Genomic DNA, 6,020 nt, shown 5'->3' on the forward strand with positions numbered 1-6,020 from the left:
GATAAAAGTTTGTTAATTGATTAATTAATTTAGGTAATTTAGAAATACAATGCTGAAATGTAACGCTTCGTGTGCATGAATACTTGCTTTCATTGTTCAATATAAGTTGATGACACTGACTTTGGGATTTGGTAATGTAATTGAAATCAGTAAAGAAAATTCTAATATATTTAGAAACTTAATTACTTAATGTTAGAATATAATACAATATAAAAATAACACTAATTACTTCAGAGAATATCACATTATGAAGGTAATCTGTTATTAGATCATGACTTCATTAAATAAATGTAATCACAGCCAACACCACCGGTATTTCTTTTTATTTCTCCGCCTCCTCTAGCTCACTCTACTCTCTCGACTTCATGGCCCGACCCAGCCCTCTCTCTCAGACAGAGAAACTCATTATAGCTAAGGATTAGATCGATCAGTATGAGGGGGGAGATGCCCAGTGGAGAGGCAGCATGCCTGGGCCAAGCAATTTATGCCAACAATGGAGCTCATCTCTGCATATCCTGCCTGCTTCACTGAGGAAAACACTCAGCAGCAGACACACACACACACACACACACACACACACACACACACACACACACACACACACACATCCACAGAGCTTATTTTGAGCAAATTTACTAAGAAATCTATCAGAAATTGCAGAAATCTGCTGAGTTACTGAGAGACGACTTCATGTTTTGCTAAAAGGTAGGTCAATAACAAGATTAAGCCTAGAAACTTGTGACTCTTGTTTTATGTCTCTAATTTTAGAACACACACATCTGCACACAAATAGAAAAGGCTCCAGTAATAGAACATTTTCCCCCTCACAATTTATTTTCAAGGCCAAAATTTTCTCCTCTAAGTGGGTTTGCTTGTATTGGAAAGACAGAGCCTCCTGCCATTGCCCTGGAAACCAGCGAGAGTAAATACAAGTGGGATTGGGTTGGTGCTCTGCTGCACATCTTCACAGTATCCTCATCTCGCTCCTTTTGCACCCATGGCCTATCTTTATTTCCCAGAGGAGTAATACTGTCTTCAGTACCTGGTTCCCCTGACTCAGGAGTCCTCAGATACCCTCAAAGTGTGTGTGCATGAGAAAGTGTGTGTGTGTACAGGCGTGTTCATGTGTGTATGCCTAACGTCGTAGGGTTTAATAACGGATTAAGCATCAAAGCATTGGAGCACCCGAGCTTTCCATAAATTAACTTCACCTTTTGTCTCTATTTCTTCCTTATTTGTACCTCCTTATTATGATTTTGGGGTGGAAATACATGCAAATGAGGATATGTCTAATCCTGTCCCTGGTTACAGGTGATAATGGAAACGTTTGTGGTTTACAGTAAGGAATTATCATCAGGTACCTTGTGGAGATCCTGTCACTGCTATTTCACTTGGTTTTGGCTACAGCACAAGAGTGCTCCTGCTGAAGCTTCAAAACCGTTCAGCAAATTTGTGTCTCAGGAGCAGAAACTGGGAATAAAAAATGAAATATTAACTATCTTAAAATGTGCCATTACAAAATATGGGTTGTTATTCTGAGAGGTACTTTTTCTGGCCAAATCTCAGCTCCCTTATCAATTTATTATCTGTTTGCTTTTGAAATAACTGTGCAGGCCCTAATTAGATCCATTAAGGATGCTAATTACATACCTGAAAAATGGCCAACAAATAAGACAACCAAGTGCAGATTCTGGCTTCCCCAAGAGACTTGAACAGTGTGCCCATAATCCCTTTCACCACACGGATGCTGTCCTTGGCCTGAGAAAGAGCAGCATCCCGCAGGCAAAGGCATGTTCTCATCTGCACAGAGGAGATAAGTGCACCACACCCAGCCCCCCCTCATCACCAAATTGTCTCTCTTACAACTGTCCATTGCAGCATGCACACACACACACACACACACACACACACACACACACACACACACACACACACCCGCACACACACACACACCCGCACACACACACACACCCGCACACACACACACACACACACACACACACACACACACACACACACACACACACACACACACACACTCAAACTGAAGCACAATGCTACTGCAAACTCACTAGAAAGATGAGGAGGGAGAAGAAAGACGGGAGTTAAAATGGGTTTGAACAGCAAAGTGAAAGCAAAGCTTTTTTTTTTTTTCCTCCTCCTGCTCTGCCATTGGCACTCTCCACTGATCCAGTCACTTTGAACGGCGCAGCCTTTGATTCAGACAAAGATTAGGGAATTTGATCCCCATTTTAAAGAAACTGGCACACAGGTGTTGTTTTCATGGCCGTATAAAATAATTTTGACTAAAAATCAATGGCCGATTCCAGATGAGGCTTTCTTGACTGGGAGTGAAGTGCATCTCTGGGTATTTCAGTATGTCTGCAAAGTGTTATCAGGCAACCCACTGGCAAAGGAGATTATTGTATTGACTCCATATTACAGTTCAGAGGGGCTCGCCAGTGACAAGCATCTAGTGGCGACAACAGGTGGATAGAGAGCTGTCATACTGCATGATGACACACGAGACGCAATCTCAGCCAAGAGCTCTTACCAGTGCAGATAGCAGGGATGGGGACATCATCATCTCTGTGGTGCCTTGATATAAAATGAAGCAGGTGCAGCGCAAGTACACTGCAACCACTTAAAAGCATAATATTAAAGCGTTTTCCTTGTAGAAGAATTGCAGTGTTCAGATGCAATAGAGGTCTGGTTCAGCCAAACCACGCACCAAAAAGGTCTTTTCATTTACCCCTATCTAGCCATGCAGGTAGTTTGGGTTTTATTTGGTGATGTTTTGACATATCTGATCTCTGATTTTTTAGGCACTATTTGTTTGGTCAGCACCAATTAAACTCTCCACTGCAAGGAACCAGGACTTTGTTTTCTACTTCAGAGTAATGTCAGTTTTGAGCACCAGAAGCCAAAATTGCATTCACTTCCACAATACTGAAATTGGTGTCAGGACTGGGAAACGATGGACTACATTTGTCAGCCTTCAGAGTTTTTGCTTGAGTTTGTGCTGAGAAAGCTCTCCCTTTAATCTTGTTAGGTGTTGGAAATCAATGAGCAAGACTGACTTATAGAAATATTGGATTTAAAGGAATATCTCATTAATGTGATGAATTGCCTTGACATTGTACGTAGTTAATTCACTGAATTAGCCAAAAACGTACTTTTCAATCTGGTTATTTGACCTTGAGGCTGTTTCTCAATTGAATCACCATGAAAATGATATATTGTATATTGATACTAAGATATAAAGACATACACTGCGAAAGATCTTTATATTGCCAACGCACTGAGGTGGTACTACCACCTGAGATATTTACCTATTTTATAGGTAAATATCTTTAAACCCCTGCATTATTAAGAGGATACTGTAAGAAATCAGAGATTTCATATTATTGTTTTTTAAGGTATTTTTTTGGCCTTTTTGACAGAGACAGCGTGAAGAGTGACAGAAAATATGGGGAGAGAGAGATGGGGACTAACATGCAGGAAAGAGTCACAGGTTGGATTTGAACCCTGGGCCACCACAGGCACCACGACCCTTTGTATGTTGGACGGATGCTCTACCAACTGAGCTAAACAACACCCCGGATGTCATATTATTGTTGACAAATAATAATACATTGAAACTGAAATTAAAATTACATGTTAAACCGAAACTCTACACATGGCCAGGAGCTTTTCTTGAATGACTTATCATTGGGTAGAGTTCCCTGACTATTTATTGTCACAAAGATAATGCTCATGATACCAATCTAAATAGCAAACAAGATAAATCATGCAAAGTGACAAAAAGATTAAATCTATGACCAACTTCTTTGTTGATACTTAACTGCATGTTGCTGCATCCTGGACCTTAATCACTATTATTGTATTGTAAATGGAAACCAGATGAAAGTGCCATGTGGATGTCAGGATGATATATTTGCTGATAAACTGCATAGTCAGTCTCATAGATTCCATTTTGGACAAGAAGCATTGAACGCAATCGATTATATAAGCCAATAGCAATTGTAAGTGTGGAGCAAGATTTTACTAAGTCTTTTCAAAAGAGCCCATTTCACTGCTGGTGTTTAGTGGCATGATCCTTTTCCTTTCAAAACTCTCTTTCTCTCTCTGAATTCACTTTTTTTCCTCTCCTCCTTTTCTTTCTCACTCACTCTGTGTCTCGCTCTGTGTTTCTCTCCTCCATTGCCAGTCCAACAGCTGCTTCTCCTTTGGCCAGCCTCCAAATGGATGACAGAGGAGAGTGAATGGGTTTTTAATTTCACTTGTTAACGCCGCTTTCTCTCTGGTTTCCCTCCCTTAACCTGCAGTGCCAACACTGCCAGATTGGAAGAAAACTTGGAGTGGGAGGACGGGGAATAAACAGCAGTTTGAGAACAATGCAAGAGCAGGATCTGAACTTGAAAACTTCAAATTAAGAGAACATTCATTAGGCATGAGCTGAGGTATTTGAAGAGTTTCAATCTCCCTTCTCTCTTTGTTTGTTGCTTAATTAATCATGAAGGGTTTTACTTGAGTATCTCAGAGGAGGCCAGGAGGAATGAAGCAGTGATATTGTTTTGTTACTCCCAGAGCAGGGACCTCTGCTGCCGCTGTCTGTTTTAACCCCCCCCAGCAGGTGGATTCAAAATGCCTCAGGCAAAATGGCTGCTGCTTTAGCTATGGCTCCTATACACATGTAGAGAAAAGCCAGCGTGAAATCCTTCTCGTGATTCAACCCTTTTCACCCCACACTGACATTCTTACATTACCCGCATGACGTCTAAGTGAGCTATTACTGCGTCATCAAATGAGAAAAAAGGGACAAGCCAGTGAAGAAAAAAAAACGCAGTAAAGATGTTAAGAGGAAATAAAAAATAGGCAGTAGAAGTGTTGGAAAGAAACATCTCAGGTGGAGTTTCATTCAATCATCTCTTGACGTAAGGCGATGGAGATGGAAATTGTGCACACATAGACTGGACATAATACTGTGAATTTCCTTCAGTTGTTGCCAGGGAAACATTTCAATTAAATGTGTTTCTCAGCTATTGTGGTACTTTTGAGCGCACCCAAGATTTTGAGTACCTAAGCTTTGCGACAAAAAGTACTGAAACATTTGCAAACCAAAGATAAAAACGACACAACAAATGATTTAGACTACAGGTTGCAACTAGCAGGCAAACAGGGCTACGGGTAAATATGTTTAACACAAGTAGGGCCAAGGCGAGCAGAACGTTTAATGTTTAAAGAATAAGAAAAAGTTCCTTCAGGACAGTTTCCATACACTAGAGACACATTAAAAACGACATGTGAAACTTCTAAATAACTGCAGGAGTGCATAACCCTTGGACGCTTTAAACTGAGTGCCTGTGGCATGCGGTTGGATGAGTTGTGACATTCATCCAAAGTGAGATGGATTACAGAGAGCCAGTTTGATTTGAATAACAAGCTATTTGCTGGCTTGGGTGTGATGCTGCAGAGGTACACGTCTCTGACAGGAAGAGGCCACAAGCTCCCATTACACCAGGTGCTAGGTTTAAAACATCCACTTTCTCTGCTTTGTCCTTCCTGTTCCAGCATACACCAGCTGGGGGACGGAGGGGGTGGAGTATGGCTTACAGCTGCTAGACAACTACCACAGCAGCATGTTATCACAGATTATTTGCATAAAACTGTTCAACTGTAGGCATAAGTGGAATAACAACAACTGACACAAAAGTGGTAGATGTAACTCTGTAGAGGCATGATGCAAGAGAAAAGACACAGTGCCCTGGGCAGAGACAGACAAATGGTCAAGTACATGGAATGACAAAAAGATGAATAGGAGGTTGTGTCCCATACAGAAAGCAAGGTGTGCCCTCTTGTGGAAAAACATCAACATCGCAGATCCACATCAATTCTTTAAGTCATTACCCAGCTCACTGACTTGTAAAACTCAAAACATGGAAAAATTACCAATGGGTTACAAATAAATGGACAAGATGCTCTCACAATTTCATATGAGAATTTTTCTCTACAATGAA

Source organism: Larimichthys crocea, chromosome XII (assembly GCF_000972845.2).
Source record: "Larimichthys crocea isolate SSNF chromosome XII, L_crocea_2.0, whole genome shotgun sequence".
NCBI lineage: Eukaryota > Metazoa > Chordata > Actinopteri > Sciaenidae > Larimichthys > Larimichthys crocea.